The sequence below is a fragment of the Pelophylax lessonae genome (genome assembly GCF_965119305.1).
Source record: "Pelophylax lessonae genome assembly, chromosome: 3".
Lineage (NCBI taxonomy): Eukaryota > Metazoa > Chordata > Amphibia > Anura > Ranidae > Pelophylax > Pelophylax lessonae.
Window position 1 is genome coordinate 13,076,087 of NC_138770.1, and position 22,761 is coordinate 13,098,847.

General features: G+C 47.5%; 1 protein-coding gene across 1 annotated transcript in view; it reads left to right on the plus strand.

Annotated features, from left to right (window-relative positions):
• LOC309550224 (uncharacterized protein) overlaps nucleotides 1-22,761 on the plus strand; it is a gene marked incomplete at its 5' end in the record, with an annotated part of 831,917 nt that overhangs the window by 163,866 nt on the left and 645,290 nt on the right. The window lies entirely within an intron of this gene.

The window sequence follows — 22,761 nt, forward strand, 5'->3', positions numbered from 1 at the left end:
ACATCGGTGGATGGCGTTCTCAACAATTTACATTGCTGAGCGGCGTTATCAGCAATTTTCATCGCTGGACTGCTTTCAGCAATTTACATCGCTGGATGGAATCATCAGCAATTTACATCGCTGGATGGCATTATCAACAATTTACATCGCTGGACATAGTCATCAACAATTTACATCCCTGGACGGTGTTATAAGCAATTGGCATTGCTAGACCGCGTTATCAATAATTGGCATCTCTGGACATCGTTATTAATTGTTTTTATCGCTTGATGGTGTTATCAATAATTGGCATCGCTGGACAGCATTATTAGCAATTTACATCGCTGGATGGCATTATCAACAATTGCCATCAATGGATGGCATTATGAAAAATTTACACGCTGGACAGCGTTATCAATACTTGGCATCGCTGGACGGCATTATCAACAATTTACATCGCTGGACGTAATGAAAAATTTACCTCACTGGAAGGCTTATCAGCAATTTACATCGCTGGACGGCATTACCGGTAATTGGCAAAGCTGGACGGCGTTATAAACAATTTTCAGCGCTGGGCAGCGTTATTAACAGTTTATATTGCTGGATGGCATTAACAGGGCGGCGTTCTCAACAATTTACATCACTGGACAGCGTTATAAGCTATTGGAATCGTGTCCAGAATATTTTATGTTTATGCGTTTGATGAGCATTGCCAGGAATGGGCCAGTTTTTTTATTTTAGTTGTGTGTTGGACCCTGTTATATGGAGGTTGAAGGTTTGTACTTTTATTAGGCTTGTGTTGGACTAGCGATAAGGGAGGTTGGAGGCCAGTATTTTTCTTATTTTAGGTGTGTGTTGGACCCTCTATAAGGGGGTTGAAGGTTTGTACTTAGGCATGTGTTGGACTGGATACAAGGGGGGTTAGAGGGCAGTATTTTTTTCTATTAGGTGTGTATTGGATCCTCTATCTATATGTAAGTTGAAGGTTTGTACTTTTATTAGGCGTGTGTTGGACTGGCTATAGGGGAGGTTGGAGGCCAGTAATTTTTTATTTTTTTTTAGGTGTGTGTTCGACACTCTATATGGAGGTTGAAGATTTGTATTTTTCTTAGGCGTGTGTTGGACTGGCTATAGGGGAGGTTGGAAGCCAGTTTTTTTCTTAGGTGTGTGTTGGACCCTCTATATGAAGGCTGAAGGTTTGTACTTTTATTAGGCGTGTGTTGGACTGGCTATAGGAGAGGTTGGAGGCCAATATATTTCTATTTTAGGTGTGTGTTGGACCCTCTAAATGTAGGTTGAAGGTTTGTACTTAGGCATGTGTTGGACTGGCTATAGGGGAGGTTGGAGGCCAGTATTTTTCTTTTTAGGTGTCTTAGACCCTCTATATGGAGGTTGAATGTTTGAACTTTTATTAGGCGTGTGTTGGACTGGTTATAGGGGAGGTTTGGAGGCCAGTAATTTTTTATGTGTGTGTTTGACCCTCCATATGGAGGTTGAAGGTTTGTATTTTACTAGGCATGTGTTGGTCTGGCTATAGGGGAGGTTGGAGGCTATTTTATATGGTGTGTGTTGGACCCTCTATATGGAGGTTGAAGGTTTGTACTTTTATAAGGTGTGTTCGACTGGCTATAGGGGAGGTGTGAAGCCAGTAATTTTTTTAGATTTGTGTTCAGTACTAGGGCTGCAGGATATTCGGAAAAAAGTACATTGCGATATTCGTTTTTCAACGATATATATCGCGATATTTAACTGGGTGGAGTGCAGAAGACACTGACAGTGTGGATTAGGCAGAGTCAGGACTCACAGTGGTGGTAGGAGGTAGAAGAATCCCCCAGAGTCCCGACTTCTCCCTGCCTAATGCTGTAGAGCAGCTGCAAAGAGTTCTATGCAAGGGGGGATTGCTGAACAAGGTGAGAGAGTTGCAGTCTGCTGTGGATCTGTGTCCCCCTGTGCAGCCAAGATGGCGGTCGGCACAGCTTGCTGAGGGATATGAGTACACTGGGGTCCTTTTTTGTGAAGATTAGGAGGTCTATGTATGGCTTTGGGGGCACCCGGGGGATGGAGGCAAGTCCCAAATGAGTGCGGAGTAAGCGCCATCATATGACTGGTGTGAGTTGATCAGGGTGTCACCAGTACAGTACAGCGCCATCATATGACTGGTGTGAGGTGATCAGGGTTTCACCAGTACAGTACAGTGCCATCATATGACTGGTGTGAGGTGATCAGGGTGTCACCAGTACAGTACAGCGCCATCATATGACTGGTGTGAGGTGATCAGGGTGTCACCAGTACAGTACAGCGCCATCATATGACTGGTGTGAGGTGATCAGGGTATCACCAGTACAGGTCCATCATATGACTGGTGTGTGTCACCAGTACAGTACAGCGCCATCATATGACTGGTGTGGGGTGATCAGGGTATCACCAGTACAGTGTCATCATATGACTGGTGTGGGGTGATCAGGGTGTCACCAGTACAGTGCCATCATATGACTGGTGTGAGGTGATCAGGGTGTCACCAGTACAGTACAGTGCCATCATATGACTGGTGTGAGTTGATCAGGGTGTCACCAGTACAGTACAGCGCCATCATATGACTGGTGTGAGGTGATCAGGGTATCACCAGTACAGTACAGTGCCATCATATGACTGGTGTGAGGTGATCAGGGTGTCACCAGTACAGTACAGCGCCATCATATGACTGGTGTGGGGTGATCAGGGTATCACCAGTACAGTACAGTGCCATCATATGACTGGTGTGAGGTGATCAGGGTGTCACCAGTACAGTACAGTGCCATCATATGACTGGTGTGAGGTGATCAGGGTGTCACCAGTACAGTACAGAGCCATCATATGACTGGTGTTGGGTGATCAGGGTATCACCAGTACAGTACAGCGCCATCATATGACTGGTGTGGGGTGATCATGGTGTCACCAGTACAGTACAGCGCCATCATGTGACTGGTGTGAGGTGATCAGGGTGTCACCAGTACAGTGCCATCATATGACTGGTGTGAGGTGATCAGGGTGTCGCCAGTACTGTACAGTGCCATCATATGACTGGTGTGGGGTGATCAGGGTGTCACCAGTACAGTACAGTGCCATCATATGACTGGTGTGAGGTGATCAGGGTGTCACCAGTACAGTACAGTGCCATCATATGACTGGAGTGGGGTGATCAGGGTGTCACCAGTACAGTACAGTGCCATCATATGACTGGTGTGAGGTGATCAGGGTGTCACCAGTACAGTACAGAGCCATCATATGACTGGAGTGGGGTGATCAGGGTGTCACCAGTACAGTACAGTGCCATCATATGACTGGTGTGAGGTGATCAGGGTGTCACCAGTACAGTACAGCGCCATCATGTGACTGGTGTGAGGTGATCAGGGTGTCACCAGTACAGTACAGTGCCATCATAGAACTGGTGTGGGGTGATCAGGGTGTCACCAGTACAGTACAGTGCCATCATATGACTGGTGTGGGGTGATCAGGGTATCACCAGTACTGTACAGTGCCATCATATGACTGGTGTGGGGTGATCAGGATGTCACCAGTACAGTACAGTGCCATCATATGACTGGTGTGGGGTGATCAGGGTGTCACCAGTACAGTACAGGGCTGTCATATGACTGGTGTGGGGTGATCAGGGTGTCACCAGTACAGAGCCATCATATGACTGGTGTGAGGTGATCAGGGTGTCACCAGTACAGTACAGAGCCATCATATGACTGGTGTGGGGTGATCAGGGTGTCACCAGTACAGTACAGTGCCATCATATGACTGGTGTGGGGTGATCAGGGTATCACCAGTACTGTACAGTGCCATCATATGACTGGTGTGGAGTGATCAGGATGTCACCAGTACAGTACAGCGCCATCATATGACTGGTGTGGGGTGATCAGGGTGTCACCAGTACAGTACAGTGCCATCATATGACTGGTGTGGGGTGATCAGGGTATCACCAGTACTGTACAGTGCCATCATATGACTGGTGTGGGGTGATCAGGGTATCACCAGTACTGTACAGTGCCATCATATGACTGGTGTGGGGTGATCAGGATGTCACCAGTACAGTACAGTGCCATCATATGACTGGTGTGGGGTGATCAAGGTGTCACCAGTGGAGTACAGCGCCATCATATGACTGGTGTGAGGTGATCAGGGTGTCACCAGTACTGTACAGAGCCATCATATGACTGGTGTGAGGTGATCAGGGTGTCACCAGTACAGTGCCATCATATGACTGGTGTGGGGTGATCAGGCTGTCACCAGTACAGTACAGTGCCATCATATGACTGGTGTGGGGTGATCAGGGTGTCACCAGTACAGTACAGTGCCATCATATGATTGGTGTGAGGTGATCAGGGTATCACCAGTACAGTGCCATCATATGACTGGTGTGAGGTGATCAGGGTGTCACCAGTACAGTACAGTGCCATCATATGACTGGTGTGGGGTGATCAGGGTGTCACCAGTACAGTACAGTGCCATCATATGACTGGTGTGAGGTGATCAGGGTATCACCAGTACAGTACAGAGTCATCATATGACTGGTGTAAGGTGATCAGGGTATCACCAGGACAGTGCCATCATATGACTGGTGTGAGGTGATCAGGGTGTCACCAGTACAGTACAGTGCCATCATATGACTGGTGTGGGGTGATCAGGGTGTCACCAGTACTGTACAGTGCCATCATATGACTGGTGTGAGGTGATCAGGGTGTCACCAGTACAGTGCCATCATATGACTGGTGTGGGGTGATCAGGGTGCCATCTTGCCGAAGCCTCCCATTGCTTTCTATTGGCAGCCATTTTGCCTTAGCCTTGTAGCATATAGTTCAGCCTCTGGTGACCTCCCTTCCTTTTCCTCTGGAGCAGCGATCGGTGTGGTAACACTGTGGGGCTCCTCAGACTGTCTCTTCCATATTTCTCGGTTTATCCCTCCTGGCTCAGTTTTTGTCTCTTTTTGGGGGGGTCTGTGTTCACAGTATATATAGCGATGGGCTGCGCGGTCCGCAGCGCTCTTAAAGGGCCAGTACTTTTTTATGTTTTTTTCCTGCAATGCATTCTCAGGACAGAAAATCCCCCCTTGCCTTGGTGGGGGACCCCAGTCTGCTGCACCCCCCCGTTATACCTAATTTGGCCGCTGTTGGTGGCGACTTTAGTGTTCAAAATGGAGGTGCTGATGGCTGAACAAGCTGCTGGAAAAGGGCCTAGATTATCTTTCTCCTCTGATTCAGATGGTGATGTGGCTGGCGTGCCCTTTTCAGGGTCTCGCTCGTCCCTGGACCCGCTGGGGTCTGAGGGGGAGGCGGAGGTGGAGGAGGTAGATGATTCTCCCCCGGGGTGGCCTGAAGAATGCGCAGCTATGGATGCGTTGATTTCTTCTGTAAAAGAAACACTGCATTTCGAGGATGAGCCCAATCCTCCGAGCATTGTGTCCTCCTTTGGTACACATAGGACCCGCAAGTCGGCGCAGGTTTTTCCCTGCCCCGCTGACTTTCATCACACAGTGAATGAACAATGGTGCACTTTCACGGTGCCTAAACGGTTTCAACTGCTCTACCCCTTTGTGCCTTCTACAGATTTGCGCTGGTGTGTGGCCCCCCAGGTGGATCACATGGTGGCCGTGTTGAACAAGGCTACTTTGGTTCCCACTGAGGATACCCTGGTTCTCCGGGATCCTACGGACAGGAGGTTGGAGGCTCTTGCCCGCCATGCCTACATGGTGGCGGGCTCCATGCTCAAACCTATTTTCTCTCCTTTCCAGGATGTCCCAACATGAGATGATAGGCTCCTCCCTACCGGAAACACAATCAATTAAGCACATTTAAAAGGCCCCACCTTCCCCTCTAGCCCCAGTTTAGATTGTGTTTCTTCCTACCAAAAGAAATGCAGCACAAAGACTTACCTGCAGACTCGTAGGAGTCGAAAAAGTACCCTGTGAGCCAGGTTCGGCAGAAAGCCATGGGCTCCCCTCGCTGAAACTCTCTGGAGTGGAGGGGGGCACCCACCAGAACATTATACCCACCCACCAGAACATTATACCCACCCACCAGAACATAAAATCTGGAACTCTTGAGCATTAGTGGTTGGAATACCCTGCCATCTTGTTGTAACCTGCAGTACTCTGTGCAATGGGTTAAAAAGAACCTGTTTAGACAGTCCTACAACTCACTTGTAAAGAGAAGGCTAGTTTTAGTTTTCTATGGGATTAGTAGAAAGGTCTGTTTATTATGATATTCATAGTAAATGCCTATCAGAATGCTTCCCTGCTGTCCTTACTGAGTTCTTTCCTGCTGTCCCGTCTGTGTGCTTCGGCTCGACTGTCAAAGGGGAAAGAAGGTATACCTCTTTTTACGGAGGACAGACAGAAGGACCTGTTCACCCAAAGCACGTTTAACGGGGGGACAAGTGTAGGCATTCCCCCACACACGTCAGTAAGCATGAGGCATACATTTAACCCCTTGATCACCAACAGTGTTAACCCCTTCCCTGCCAGTGTCATTTTTATAGTAACAGTGCATATTTATAATCCAAAGGAGGGTGCAACAAATATAGATTGCATAAACTAATTTGCGACACTAGCAGCGCTACAGAATAAATATCATAAATAATAAGAATTGGTCTAAAACATCATGGCTAGGAATGGTAATCAACGAACAATAAATAATATAAAACTATAAAATGTCCATCAGTGGTCAAAAACTCCTGCTGATGTGTATATATAAGCTTTCGGCCAAAGTACAGTCCCAAGTACCCGTGCATCTAGTAACATGGAAGAGTGTGCGGCTAGTAGGAATGTCCGTGTACCACCACCAGCAAGCCGTGATCACCCATCAGATTGGAAACTCACCAAATCTCGGATAAAAACAGGCCTTAAAATGTCAACGCTGGCTCCTCCACCAAGACCATTTGCACCAACCGTCTGGCTCTTTAATATGAAGCTTTATCCTTCTCGTTCAATTTTACATGTGAATGCAAGCATAAGGGGACGGAGCGTAATTCTGCCAAATATTTATTGAAGCAAAAAACACCCGTTCCCCACAGCAAACATTTTTTTAATCCGTCATATATATATATATATATATGCAGGGATGCAGCTGTGAGGTGGCTACCTCACCGGACGCATCTGTGGCTCAGCAGTGCAATGTCCCTAGCAAACGGCACTCCCTGTCAGGTGAGGACAGCGGCTTTCCGTTCTGTGAGGCTCCCCACGCCATCGGGTACAGGTAAGTGCTTCTTTGTGGGGCCTCTGTGTGGGTTGGCAGTCCTGGTTGCTGTGTGTCCCCCATGTCTGTGCCTTGTGTAACCCCCCGGCTGCGATCCATGCGGGGTTCGTTTGTACAGGCGTGTGTGTGTGAGGGGTCCCCTTCCCTGGGTCACTTCGGTGTTTGGGGGGTGCAGACTGTGTAAGGACCGCGGCGGGGTGTCACCGCGCGGTCCGCCATTTTTTACACGGGGCAAGCATGTGAGTTCCTCTATGGGTGCATCTACATGCTGAATTGGCGCCAATCGCCGCCATTTTTGCGGGGACCGATCGGTCGGTCCGGCCGCATGTCGGCGGCCATTTTGGTGGAGCCTCCCATACGTTTCTATGGGGCAGCCATTTTCCCTGGGTCATGCAGCTGCATAGTTCAGCCTACTTTCACAGCACTTCCTCTTTCCTCTGAAGCAGGACAGCGGTGGCAACACTCTGCGGGGGCTCTGCAGGTTATTGCTCTCAATATATCTCTGTACTGTCGCTTCTGGCTCAGTTTTGTCTCCTTCCTGTTGGGGGTCTCTTTTCTATTTTGATAGCTGGAGCGGTGGGCTGCGCAATCGCAGCGCTTTTAAAGGGACAGCACCTGATTCTTGCACTGCCCTGATTTTTCTCACCTGAGCATGGATTCTCAGGATAGCAAATTTCCACCAGCCCTGGTGGGGGCCCCCAGTTCTCCGGTGCCCCCTCTGAGACCTGATTTGGCCGCGGTAGTGGCGACTTTGGTGTCAAACATGGAAATGTTGATGGCTGAACGTGCTGCTCGTAAGAGGCCCAGATTGTCCCTCTCCTCTGATTCAGATGGTGATATGGCTGCTGCGAGCGTGCCCTTTTCAGGGTCCCGCTCATCTGTGGACCTGCAGGGGTCTGAGGGGGAGGCGGAGGTAGAGGGGGTTGATACCTCCTCTCCGGGGTCACCCGAGGAACGGGCGACCATGGATGAATTAATTATTTCTGTGAAGGACACCTTACATTTGGAAGATGAGCCCAGCCCTCCGGGCGTTGTGTCCTCTTTTGGCATAAGGCTACCCTGGTTCCTACGGAGGATTCCCCGGTTTTCCGGGATCCTACGGCCCGGCGTTTGGAGTCTTTGGCCCGCCATTCCTATACGGTGGCGGGCTCTCTGCTCAAACCGATTTTCGCGTCCGTATTAGTGGCGCAGGCGGTTGCTGACTGGTCTAAGGTGCTTAGGAGCAACCTAGTGACTGATGGTGTCCCGCCTGCCCGGCTGGATATGGTGGACCAGATCCACCAGGGAATCATGTATCTGTGTGATGCGGCCTTGAATGAGGCCCCTCTAGTAGCACGCCTCTCTAGTGTCGCGGTGCTTAATCGACGCCTGATATGGCTGAAGAGCTGGTCGGCTGACCAGTCCTCGCGGAAAACGGTGGCGGATTTTCCTTATGCTGGCTCTCGCCTTTTTGGCAAGGCGTTGGATACCCTGGTAAAAGGCGTCACGGGGGGCAAGAGTACTATGCTGCCCCAGAACCCGAAGCACAAGCCCTTCCGGGGCAAGAGGAGTTCTGCGCCTAGATCCAGTCAGGGTTCCTTTCGTGCCTTTCGGAACCAGTCCAAGGGCAAGCCCTTCAAGTCCCAGGGAGGACAGAAGAAGCCCTGGGCGGGTAAGCAGAAGTCAGGCAATACTGCTACGACGGGCCAGTCCACTTCTGCCTGAAGGCGCGCCCTCACTCGTCTCTGGGGTGGGGGGACGTTTGCGCGGTTTCAACTTCAACCTTGGCTGCTCCAGATTTCGGACAGGTGGGTTCAGGAAATCGTTCGGTCGGGATACAAGATCGAGTTTCTTTCCCGGCCAGCGGACAGATTCTTCCCCTCGAATCTTCATTTTTCTCCAGGGTGTCTGCAGGACTTGCACCGTGCGGTCCAGGACCTCCTTGCTCAGGGGGTGATCGTCCCGGTGCCTCACTGGGACAGGTTTCGGAGTTTTTATTCCAATCTGTTCACTGTGCCCAGAAAGGAGGGCAAGGTGCATCCTATCCTGGACCTGAAAGCTCTGAACCGCTTTGTGTGCGTTCGAAAATTCCGTATGGAGTCTCTCCGATCGGTGGTGGCTTCTCTGAGCCCAGGAGAGTTCCTGGCTTCAATAGACCTCAAGGATGCGTACCTGCATGTCCCCATCTTCGAGGGTCATCAGCGGTACCTTCGGTTTGCCGTCGCGGGAGACCATTATCAGTTTGTGGCGTTACCTTTCGGTCTCGCTTCGGCTCCCAGGGTCTTTACCAAGGTTCTGGCGCCGGTTCTGGGCCTACTGAGGGCTCAGTTCATTGCGATCCTGGGGTATCTGGACGACCTCCTCGTCAGATCGAGTGTCAGTCAGGACCTGGTGCGTGATCTGTCCATCACGATCCGGATGCTTCAGGAGTTCGGATGGACCATCAATGTTCAGAAGTCATCGTTGTCCCCTTCGGTTCGTCTTCCCTACCTGGGAATGATTTTGGACTCTGCTCAGGCGAAGGTGTTCCTACCGGAGGACAAGCTCCGAGCATTGCGGGACGAGATCGGGTCCCTCAGGGACGTTCCAGCATCGTCACTCAGGACCTGTATGCGAGTCATGGGGTTAATGGTATCAACTTTCGAGGCGATACCCTTTGCTCAGTTCCACACGTGGGCTCTCCAAGCGGAGGTCCTGGCCAACTGGGATGGACAGGCTCAGTCCCTGGATCTGCAGGTCTCCTTGAGTTGTCAGACAAGATTGGCCCTTCTGTGGTGGCTCCAGTCCCCGTCGGTGACGGGGGGCAAGTCGTTTAGTCCCTTGGTTTGGACGGTGATCACCACGGATGCCAGCCTGTTGGGCTGGGGTGGGGTCCTGGGCACCCTGTCTGCCCAGGGCACTTGGTTGGAGTAGGAGTCCTCCCTTTCCGATCAATGTCCTGGAATTGCGAGCGATCAAGCTCTGCCTTCTACAGTGGTCGCACCGTCTACGGGGTCGTCCTGTCCGGGTACAGACGGACAATGCTACCGCGGTGGCTTACATCAACCACCAAGGGGGCTCCAGGAGTGCTCGGGCGGCCCGGGAGGTGTCCGACATTCTGTCTTGGGCCGAGATTCATGTCCCGGCAATCCCAGCAGTTCACATTCCGGGTGTGGAAAATTGGCAGACGGACTACCTGAGTCGCCAGGCCCTGGACCAGGGGGAATGGTCCTTACACCCGGAGGTCTTACAAATGCTGTGTGCGAAGTGGGGATCCCCGGGCGTGGATCTGTTCGCGTCTCGGCTAAATCGAAAGGTGGAAAGGTTCGTGGCAAGAACACGCGATCCGGTGGCGGACGCCTCGGATGCATTGGTGGCCCCTTGGCATCAGTATCGGCTGATGTATGCCTTTCCTCCGATTCAGTTGCTGTCCAGGTTCCTCCGCAGGCTAGCCTCGGAGCCGCACCTGGTGATTCTGATAGCGCCGGACTGGTACGCCGACGTGGTTCACCTGGCAGTGGCGCCTCCGTGGCGACTGCCCATGCGGGAAGATCTTCTGTCTCAAGGACCGATCTTCCATCCTGCTTTACAGTCGCTGGCTTTATCGGCCTGGCTGCTGAGACCCAGGTCCTGAAGGACAAGGGTCTCTCTCCTGAGGTTATCCCTACGCTGATCAAGGCTAGGAAATCCTCTTCTGGTAAGATCTATTACCATACTTGGAAGGCTTATTTCGCCTGGTGTGAGTCCAGGGGGTTTTCCCCTCGCTCGTACTCGGTGTCAAGAGTGTTGGCTTTCCTCCAGTCTGGAGTGGATCAGCGATTGGCACTGGCCACAATCAAGGGTCAGGTGTCTGCCCTGGCTATTCTTTTCCAACGCCCGGTGGCGTCTAATTCTTTGGTCCGCACCTTCATTCAAGGTGTGCGACACTTGGCTCCTCCCAGGAAGGAGCCTTTACCTCCATGGGACTTGAACTTGGTTCTGTCCGTGCTACAGCGTGCTCTCTTTGAAAATATCAGGGAGATCTCTTTGCCTCTGCTGTCAAAGAAGGTTGCTTTTTTGGTGGCGATCACTTTGGCTCGCAGGGTGTCGGAGCTGGCGGCGTTGTCTTGCCGCTCCCCTTACTTGGTGATCCATAGGGATAAGGTGGTGTTGAGGACACTTCCGTCCTTTCTTCCCAAGGTGGTCACTGAATTTCACCTTAATGAGGAAATTGTTCTGCCTTCGCTTTGCACGAAGCCTAAGCATCCGAAGGAGATTGCTTTGCATTCTTTGGATGTTGTTCGGGCGATCAGGGTTTACCTGTCGTCTACTGAATCCTTTCGTAAAACGGATTCCCGGTTTGTTCTTCCTGAGGGATCTCGGAAGGGCATGGCTGCGTCCGCAGCAACTATTGCCGAATGGATCAGACAGACCATTGAGCAGGCTTATGCTTTGAAGGAACGGGTTCCACCCTTCCCTGTTATGGCGCACTCTACTAGATCTGTGAGTGCGTCCTGGGCTTGTTGGCACAGGGCCTCGGTGGCCCAGGTGTGCAAGGCTGCGACTTGGTCGTCGGTGTACACTTTTTCCAAGTTCTACAAAGTAGACGTTCAGGCATCAGCTGATGCTTCCTTTGGCCGCAAAGTTCTCAGTGCGGCAGTGCCATGAAGGACCCTTGTTTTTTTATGGGTCCCTGGCTGTTGGTGTTTGCTGTTCTGGGCAGTTGCTCCTGTTGAGCATTGTTATTTTTCTGTTGCCCAGTGGGTTCCCTTACAGTGTTTGTAAGGTTCCTTTCTCTGTTATGGGTACGGCGTTGCCTCTTCTACCGTTGCGTATCCCACCCCTCATGTCTATACTGCTTTGGGACATCCCAATAGTGATGACTTAGAGGAGGCGGCGACTGTCGGAGGACGTAAGAGAAAACTGAATTTTTGTAAAATCTTACCTGTAAAATTCCTTTCTCTGAGTCCTCCGACAGTCGCCGCCCCCGCCTCTCTATGGGGTTCTTGTTCTTACTGCTATGCTACCAAACTGAGTTGGGAGTGGACACTGCAGGGGGGTATTGACCAGATGGGACAGCCCCCAGGTGTGTATACATGCAAATGCCTTTTGTTTTAACTAAGTCTATATGCCTAGCTACTCCTGCGGAGCAGATGACAATACCCAATAGTGATGACTTATATAGTATTGTTTTTTAATATATATATATATATAGTATGTTTTTTTTCAAATCCATATATATATATATATATATATATTAGTATGTTATTGCACGGCGCAATACAACAGTACGCAACGGGTGTATCTCACTGTAACATATGTGGATAGGGCCGCAATTAACTTTTGTCCCCTAAATAGTTTTTTTTTTTTATTGCACGGCGCAATACAACAGTTGTATTGCCTTTCCTCAGATTCAGTTGTTATCCAGGTTCCTTCGCTGCCCTGTGGCGTCTCATTCCTTAATTCGCACCTTCATTCAAGGTGTGCGACATTTGGCCCCTCCCCGGAGGGAGCCTTTACCTCCATGGGACTTGAACTTGGTTCTATCTGCGTTACAGTGTTCTCCCTTTGAACACATCCTGAAGATATCGTTGACTCTGCTGTCTAAGAAGGTTGCCTTTTTAGTGGCGATCACTTCGGCTCGCAGGGTGTCGGAGTTGGCGGCGTTGTCTTGCCGCTCTTCTTACCTGGTGGTTCATAAAGATAAGGTGGTCTTGCGACCTAACTTGTCATTTCTCCCTAAGGTGGTGTCTGACTTCCACCTTAATGAGGACATTGTTTTGCCTTCGCTCTGTGCAAAGCCCAAGCATCCTAAGGAGGGCGCGTTGCATTCCTTGGATGTTGTCAGGGCGATCAGGGTTTGCCTGTCGTCCACTGAATCCTTTCGGAAATCGGATTGCTTTTTTTTGTCCTTCCTGAGGGACCTCGGAAGGGCATGGCTGCGTCTGCGGCGGCCATTGCCAAATGGATCAGACAGACGATTGTCCAGGCTTATGCTTTGAAGGAATGGGTTCCACCCTTCCCTGTTAAGGCGCACTCTACCAGATCAATGAGTACGTCCTGGGCCTACCAGCATCAGGTCTCGGTAACCCAGGTGTGCAAGGCTGCGACTTGGTCGTCGGTGCACACCTTTTTTTCCAAATTCCATAAGGTTGTTGTTCTGGCACCCACCAGAACATTTTACCCACCCACCAGAACATTTTACCCACCCACCAGAACATTTTACCCACCCACCAAAACATTATACCCACACACCAGAACATTATACCCACCCACCAGAACATTATACCCACCCACCAGAACATTATCCCCACCCACCAGAACTTTATAACCATACACCAGAACCTTATACCGACCCACCAGAACATCATAACATTAGAGGGGCGTGGCTTGACGCGCAACGAGGATGGCTGCCTAGGGAAGGAGCTCCGGACCCACACCGGCTCTAAAACCACTCTGCGGCCGCTTATCTCGCTTCATTAGCGCTACAATGGGCAGAATTAACAAGCCGATCTCCCAGAGCAAACAATTCAAGTCCACCAAGGCGGTGAACGGCAAGATCATCGCCGACATCTTCAAGTCTCAAACCGCGGCCCGGAGGAACGCACCAGGCACCAAGATGGCGCGGAGACAACAGCAGGAGGAGGAGGAAGAGTTCGATGCGGACTCAATCGCTGCCTCGGAGGACACAGTAAGTGACTCCCCACACACAGACAGGCAGCTTACCCTCAACGACATGACCGCTATAGCGGCGGACATAAAAGGGTCTTTTGCAGCGGCCATCACGGACCTAAAAGCTGACATAGTCAGACTTCATGAGCAAATGGCGGGGGTAGAGAGGTCAGGCAAACACAGGGACAAAGCCATTAAAAGGCTGGAGGCAGTTACCAGTACCCACTCTAATCACCTTATCGCTATAAACAGGCACCTCGAGGATTTGGACAATCGAGGGAGAAGGAACAATATAAGGGTTAGAGGATTGCCTGAATCAGTGGAGGGGGGTGACATCAGGCGGGCTCTGACATCCATTTTCAATAACCTACTAGAGAGGCCAGCCGAATCCCCTATAGAGCTGGAAAGGGCACATAGAGCTCTGAGACCAAAAGCCCCTGATCCCGCCCCTCCCAGGGATGTAATATGCTGTTTATTGAGCCATTCTCTCAAAGAAGAAATCTTGCATAAGGCGAGACAGAGTGAACAAATCTTTTTCAACGAGACCCAGATACAACTTTTCCAAGACCTGTCTCCGATCACGTTGAAAAACAGGAAAGCGGTCAGACCCATCTTGGATATGCTAAGGGAGAAGAACATCCCCTACAGGTGGAAATATCCATTTGCAGTGCAAGCCACATACCGTGGTAAACAATACTTGCTGCGCACTCCTGAGGACTTGCCCACCTTCTGCAATAATCTGCAGGCCGATCTGATCGCCCTGCCGGATTGGTATGCTGAATTCCTCCTACCTCCCACCCCGCCCAATCTCTCCAATGATCCTGGATCACCTAATGATCACAGATCCCCTTTCGCTAAGAGCAAGAAAGCAAAAAACAAGGGGAATCATCCTCCCTTCTCCTCCCCGCCGAAAACTCCCAGATCTAAAGATCACAATTGAGAGACGCTGATCCATACTTCAAAAGAAGGAACTTGCAATCCATATGACGGACACTTTGTTCCCTGACGACTTCTGAAGACCGGAATCCTCTACTGACTCAGGGTTCTCTTCTGACCCTCTGCTGCAAAAGAGATGTTACTAACCTGTGTCATCTTCAAGGGGGATATTATTGCACCAAAAAATATATATGCTCCATCAGGATAACATGAGCGCTGGGACACCTTTTTTACTTGTTATCTGCTGAACTCATCTCTGGAGCTCTTTTCCCTTGACCCACCCACATTTGTAACAGGTGGTGTTCAACCCTCATATGTTGCTGAGATCCTCCGGACGAGCACAGCAAAAACTTTTGGGTTATAGACAAAGTCTCATGATGAAGATCCTGATGATCCTGGAATACTTGACTGATCAAACATTCCTGAACTGAACCCTGGAGGTATTTGTGTACCGGTCTCACCTGCAGCTTGTAGGCAATGACCCATCTCTTCCCCATGTTTTCCCCCTTTTTTTTTTTTTTTTTTTTTTTTTTTTGAAATTTGCACTTATCTAATGACAATTCCTGGTCTACATATTTTTTTTGCTATTTTTTTTTTTCTTGACAAGATCCAGTCTCAGTTGCCGGGAACAATTTACCATTCCTAATGTGGTACACAATGTGGGGGGATTATTCCAACTTGGGTCCACCCTACCTGTGTCAGTTATTATTGCAGGTTCCCTTATTGGCCCGTTTTATGTTACATTTGGCCGCAGAGTCCATATTTCTTTGTTGTTTTATTATGCATTTGTTCACTTTCACAGAGTCGTTTTGTGTGGGTTTGGACAGGTTGTCCTATTACATAGAACTTTTTTTTTCTTGAATTTTTGGGACGCCTCCTTTTTGCGTCTCCACCATTGTCCCCAAGAGACTTTTTTATACGTTGTCTTTTTTCTCACAAAGTATTACTGTATTTTGATACTTTCAGTATAGAATTGTCTACTGATTAGTGGGTGTCTGGGCTTCTCCCTCAGACATCAGCTTATTACGGTGTTTGTCTTTACTTCCTTCCTCTCTGTATTTCTCATATTCTTTTCTTTCCTTAACTATCCCCTGTCCTTCTCTCCCCATTCCCCAAGATCCAATTCCCCTCTCGAGATACAAACATGGCTTTTTCACACCTGGGTAGAAATCCCTTGATTGTATCTCATAACATCAACGGTCTTAATACGCCTGAAAAGAGAAAGAAAATTTTAATCGAACTCAAAAAGAGTAATGCAAAAATAGTCTTCCTCCAGGAGACTCATTTCAAACACAATTCTGTCCCTAAAATGACGGATAAACATTTTACCAAGATGTATGCTGCCTCAAATCCTTTGGCTAAAACCAAAGGTGTGGCCATTCTGATGCATAAAAACGCACCGTTCACGGTCGAAAACCAATATCTAGACCCCGAGGGTAGATTTATTTTTCTGGCTGGTACACTCAATGGGCGTCCATGCACGCTTGCTAATGTCTACTTTCCAAACAAGGCGCAAGTGTCATTCTGCTACAAAGTAATTTCAGAACTTAAAAGTTTCGCAACGGGATGTGTGATCCTGGGGGGGGACTTCAACATCCCTTTGGACCCCCTGCAGGATACCTCCTCTGGTAAAACTTGCATTGCATACAAACGTTTGAAAAAAATTAAGGAATTGTTGAGATCCCTAAATTTGGTCGACACTTGGAGAGCCTTACATCCCACAGAAAAGGATTTTACTCATTACTCGGCCCCTCACGATAGCTACGCGAGAATTGACCACTTATACATTACCCAAAGAGATCTACCGGATCTGTTGGAGGCCGAAATTGGGATTGTCTCAATATCTGACCATGCCCCAATATCAATCTCCATCTCACCAAGCACAAATTGCAAACCCATGTTCAATTGGAGATTGAACCCCGCCTTGCTAATCGATCAGGAGATCAAGACAAATATCCAATCTACCCTAACGAATTATTTTCGCGAAAATATCTCTCCTGAGACCTCCCCGATCACAATTTGGGAGGCTCACAAGAGTGTGATTAGGGGGGAATTTATAAAGTATGGGGCTAGGAAAAAGAAAGAAAACAATAAACGCATATCTGAACTAGTGACTAATATTGCCCTCCTAGAAACCCAGCACAAACTTTCACTAGCTAAGACCTTACACAAAGACCTGCTCGAGCGTAGAAAAGAATTAGCTGACATTTTGACTAAGAAAACCAAAAGATCCTTATATCTAAGTAAGGCGATCTATTATGAACATGGGGATAAGAGTAGCAAATACTTAGCGAGAGCACTTAAAGACCTACAGACTGCGTCACATATCCCGTGTATCAGAGACAAGAACAATAAAAAGTACCATGACTCTAAGAACATTGCAGAGGCGTTTCGCATGTTTTACGAAAAACTGTACAACCTCCCTCCTCAATCTCGCCCCCCTACCTTGACGGGACCTAGGGACCTGCTTATCCACCAATACATCAGAGATAGTGGCTTACCTATCCTCGAACACTCAGACATTCTAGAGCTAGAGAAAGACATTACCACAGAAGAAGTCCAATTGGCTATAAAAGATCTGAAAAATGGCAAGAGCCCAGGACCGGATGGCTTGACTTCCCAGTACTATAAAACCTTTGACTCTACGCTAACGACCCCTCTCACCAAAGCACTGAACGTCCTTTCTAAACGATCTAGACCCTCTGCAGAATTCCTCACTGCACACATAACGGTGATCCCCAAAAAAGAAAAAGACTCAACGGATTGTGCGAACTACAGACCCATCTCACTCTTAAACATTGACGTTAAGCTTCTTGCCAAAATATTAGCCAACAGACTGAGACCCCTACTCCACCTTGTCATTGGACCTGAACAGGTGGGCTTTATGCCCGGCCGCGAAGCAAGGGACAATATTATAAAATCGCTAAATTTGATACATGAGGCACGTGGAAATGGCTTGGAAGGCCTGGTTCTATCCACAGATGCCGAAAAGGCCTTTGACAGGGTGGCCTGGGATTACATGCTAGCCATTTGTGAGCACATAGGCCTGGGTAATAACATGTTGACCTGGATTGGGTCCCTCTACGTTGACCCTATTGCGAGGATCAAGGTTAATAATATACTTTCTTCCCCCATTCATTTGAAAAATGGAACGAGACAAGGGTGTCCTCTCTCTCCGATTCTCTTTATCTTAGCCCTTGAACCCCTAATTAGGCATGTGAATGCAGAATCGGCAATTCATGGATTCAGAGTCAGAGATAGAGACTATAAAGTCTCAGCCTACGCTGATGACTTGCTTTTTTACATCACCCAACCTCATATCTCTATACCCAACCTGAACCTAAAATTTCGCCACTTCAGATATTTGTCCAACTTTAAGATTAACCACTCCAAATCTGAGGCCATGGATATCTCCCTATCAGATGACCAAAAAAAACTAACCCAAAGTAACTGCCCCTACAAATGGGAATCCAGATCCATCAAATACCTAGGTATCCAACTCACCCCGCGTGTTGAATCTCTATTTGGAGCGAATTTTACACCACTTCTGGGGAAAATTAATAAGGACCTTCTTAATTGGAATTCCAAAAATTTCTCCTGGTTCGGAAGAGCCGCAATTTTAAAAATGGTTATCCTACCTAGGTTACTCTACCTGTTCCACGCAATCCCCATCAAAATTCCTGCTGTCTTCTTTAAAAAGCTCACTTACACTCAGAGACAATTCATTTGGGCTCACAAAAAACCCAGAATCAACATCCTCAGATTACATTCACCTAAACCAAGAGGCGGCATAGGGTTGCCGAACTTCCTCAAATATTACCACGCCACTCATATTACCAGAGTAGTCGATTGGCACTGCCATGCCCAGCAAAAAGATTGGGTGGAGTTGGAAAGATGTTGCTCAAAGTTCCCAACCCAAAACTTAATCTGGTCAGATCCTACCAATTATCCTGTCGAAGTCAGACTTCATCCATTAATATCTACCACACTCTCCATTTTTAATAGACTTGCCTCTGAATATCAACTGGTCTCCAACCCAGGTCCTATGACACCAATCTCTGACAACCCAGACTTTCTACCTGGCATTGCCATGGATTGTAGGGATTCAAACACTCCCTCATCAGACCGCACCCTGCGGATAAAAGATTGTTTCCGAGGAAACAACCTGATGTCCCTTAAAGAATTTAATGAGACCAAACCAAAAAATTATACACTCTCCTTTTGGAAGCACCTTCAAGTCCACGACTTTGTCCGGAATCACAAAAACAGATCAGCTCTGATTAAACCTTTAACGGCCTTCGAGAGGCTTTGCGGAGACCAATCACCATGCTACAAAACCACCTCACAAGCATACCAGTGGATCCTGTGTACCCCAACACGGACACCAGACAAATATAAGAAACTATGGGAGAAAGACTTGGACTGCTCAATATCAGAGAAGAATTGGGAAAAAGCTTGCATATTTACGCACAAATGCTCACTGAGCACGAGAATCCAAGAAACGGCCTTCAAAATTTTAGTTCAATGGTACATTACTCCGGTGAAGCTACATGCTTGGTCTCCGCAACGCTCAGATCGCTGTTGGAGGTGTCTGAAACAGAGGGGCACTTTCGCGCATTTATGGTGGTCTTGCGACTTAATAAGGACATACTGGTCCAAGATTATTAATCTTATCAAACACATCACAGGCACCTCTATGGTCCTTGATGCTGCTTGCTGTTTACTTCATGTAAATAATCTCTCGTATAAAAGCTATAAGCACTCCTTAGTCAGACACCTACTAAATGCGGCCAAAGCGGTCATACCCCTCCAATGGAATACGCAAAACACTCCCACTACCAAAGACTGGGCGGACAAGGTGAAACTTATATATGACATGGAAGAGACCATTGCTATTAAGAAGGAATCGGATGTTGACTTCCATGAAACTTGGAGACCCTGGGTACTCTTCACATTGTCTGATGATTTTCCCAAATTGATTACATATTAAATAGTGTTAAGATGAGGCTACACAGCCTTCTGAATTATTGACCTTTGTTTACCGAATATTATATCTGGTACATGACACCCAACTTGACTGCTTAGGAATGCCCGTTTCAGAAATCCCTACCTCACCCCTTCTATCAATTTCTCTTTTCTCTTTCTTTTTCCCTTTCCACTCTATCTTCCTTCCTCTTGGCCTCTATGGCCATCTGGTGTAGTGGTTCTTTCCCTGACTACACCAGTACCGGTTGATTTGTTGACTGTACGAGACTTTCAGGACATAATTCTTGTCAAATATGTCATTCAACTTTTATACTGAAACGTCTGTCTGTATTCTTTCATGATGTTTTACCAAAATGCTTACATTATTATTTTTCATTGTTACAATCTTATTCCTAAATAAAGCCTTTATTGAATTAAAAAAAAAAACATTAGAATATTTCATATTTATGCGTTTGATGCCCATTGTCCGGAATATTTTATGTTTATGCATTTGATACCCATTGTTAGGAATATTTCATGTTTATGCGTTTGATGCCCATCATTTTAAATTTCTGGATGGCGTTATCAATAATTGGCATTGCTGGACAGCGTTATCAACAATTCACATTGCTGGACGGCGTTATCAAAAAATTAAATCGCTGGACGACATTATCAGCAATTTCCATCTCTAGACGGCGTTTTCAATAAATTGCATTCCTGGATGGCGTTATCAAGAATTTACATTGCTGGAGGGAATTATCAATAATTTACATTGCTGGACGACGTTATCAACAATTGGCTTTGCTGGACAGCATTATCAACAATCTTGGGTTCCCAAGCTTCTTCCTGGCGGGCTTGGTATGGCAATCTTGGGACAGATCTATTTCCCAGGATTTCTCCAAATGCCAAGCCGACCTCCTCTAGGCGAGGACCAACCACTTTTGCTGGATTGTCGCCATTCAAGTGACCAGAGCCTGTGAACCTGGAAAGAAAACCAGGTGACGATGGAATTCCTGTCAGTGGATATTTAAAGCGGAGTTCCGGGCACAAAATCGGTATTTTTTTTTGTGCCCCTCCGCTAGCTACACATAACCTGAAAAGGAATTGGATAGTTATTTTTTTTTTTTTGTACACTCACCTTGTAATCGAAGATCGTAAATACTCACCTCAGGGTACTTCCTCCTCCAGCGCCGCGGCTCACCCCGTCACTTCCTGCCTCGCGATGATTCCTGGGAGCTGAACGTCATCGCTCCCAGGAATCAATGCGACGGCACCGGCCCCGCACGTCACTTCCGGGCGACGCCGCATTCCCCTGCTAAACAGCTTCTGGGCATGCCCAGAAGCTGTTTAGGAATGCGGCGCCGCACCGGAAGTGACGAGAGGGGCCGGTGCGGCGCATTCTGGGAGAAGAAGATGCGGAAGAAGAGACCGAAGAGGACCGCGCCGGCTTCAGCTGCCCACAAGAGAGATGGAAACGCTGTGGAAGAAATTTTCAAAGTAAGTATTTCTTCTTGCAGGTAAGTGCGAACCGGGACAGATCAGAGGCTAGCCATTGTGGAATGTGCTAGCCCTGACTGTCCCGGGGGTATGTTCATCAAAAAATGAGATCTGTGCCCGGAACTCCGCTTTAAGGTAAGCCTATCATAATGTGCTAGTATGCGATTTTGCTGCTCCTCTCCCTCAGTGTTCCATTATAGGGGGTTGATCAGAAAGGTTGCTGCGGATATACGAGGGAACTCTGAGTATGGGTGGGTGGGAATACACTGCCATCTTGTTGTAACCTGCAGTACTCTGTGCAATGGGTTAAAAAGAACCTGTTTAGACAGTCCTACAACTCACTTGTAAAGAGAAGGCTAGTTTTAGTTTTCTATGGGATTAGTAGAGAGGCCTGTTTACTATGACATTCATAGTAAATGCCAATCAAAATGCTTCCCTGCTGTCCTTGCTGAGTTCTTTCCTGCTGTCCCGTCTGTGTGCTTCGGCTCAACTGTCAAAGGGGAAAGAAGGTATACCTCTTTTTACGGATGACAGACAGAAGGACCTGTTCACCCAAAGCACGTTTAACGGGGGGGACAAGTGCAGGCGTTAGGAAATGCTCAAGTTCCCAAGCTTCTTCCTGGCCGGCTTGGTATGGCAATCTTGGAACAGATCTAATTCCCAGATCTAATTTCTCCAAATGCCAAGCCGACCTCCTGGAAGTGAGGATCAACCACTTTTTTTAATCCATATATATAGTATGTGTTTTTAATCCATATATATAGTATTGTGTTTTTAATCCATACATATAGTATGTTTTTTTTTAATCCATATATATAGTATGTTTTTTTTCATCCATATATATAGTATGTTTTTTTTAATCCATATATATAGTATGTTTTTTTTTAAATCTATATATGTAGTATGTTTTTTTTTAATCCATATATATAGTATGTGTTTTTAATCCATATATGTAGTATGTTTTTTTAATCCATATATATATAGTATGTTTTTTTAATCCATATATATATATATATATATATATATATATATATATATATATATATATATATATATAGTATGTATTTTTTTAATCCATATATATAGTATGTTTTTTTTTAATCCATATATATAGTATGTTTTTTTTAATCCACGTATATAGTATATTTAATCAATATATATATATATATACAGTAAAACCTTGGTTTGAGAGTAACTTGGTTTAAGAGCGCTTTGCAAGACAAGCAAAATTTTCAAATAAATTTTGACTTGATATACAAGCGATGTCTTGATATACAAGTAGCCTCAAGTCACAGCTGAGTATAAAATGAGTATAAAAGAGAAGAGAGGCGCCTCTAAGTGTAGCAATATGGTTAAATTTAATGAAGGTACAACATTTAGCAACTCACATGGTTGATGATTGGAACAGGCACATCTAAGGATGCAGGCATCCAGGCTAAAGCTGTCCACATAGACCATCCTCCGCACCGCCATCTACGTCATCCCTTCCATGCTGCCCCTCGCTTTCAGATCGCTTTACTGCAGGGTGGTCTTCCCGGTC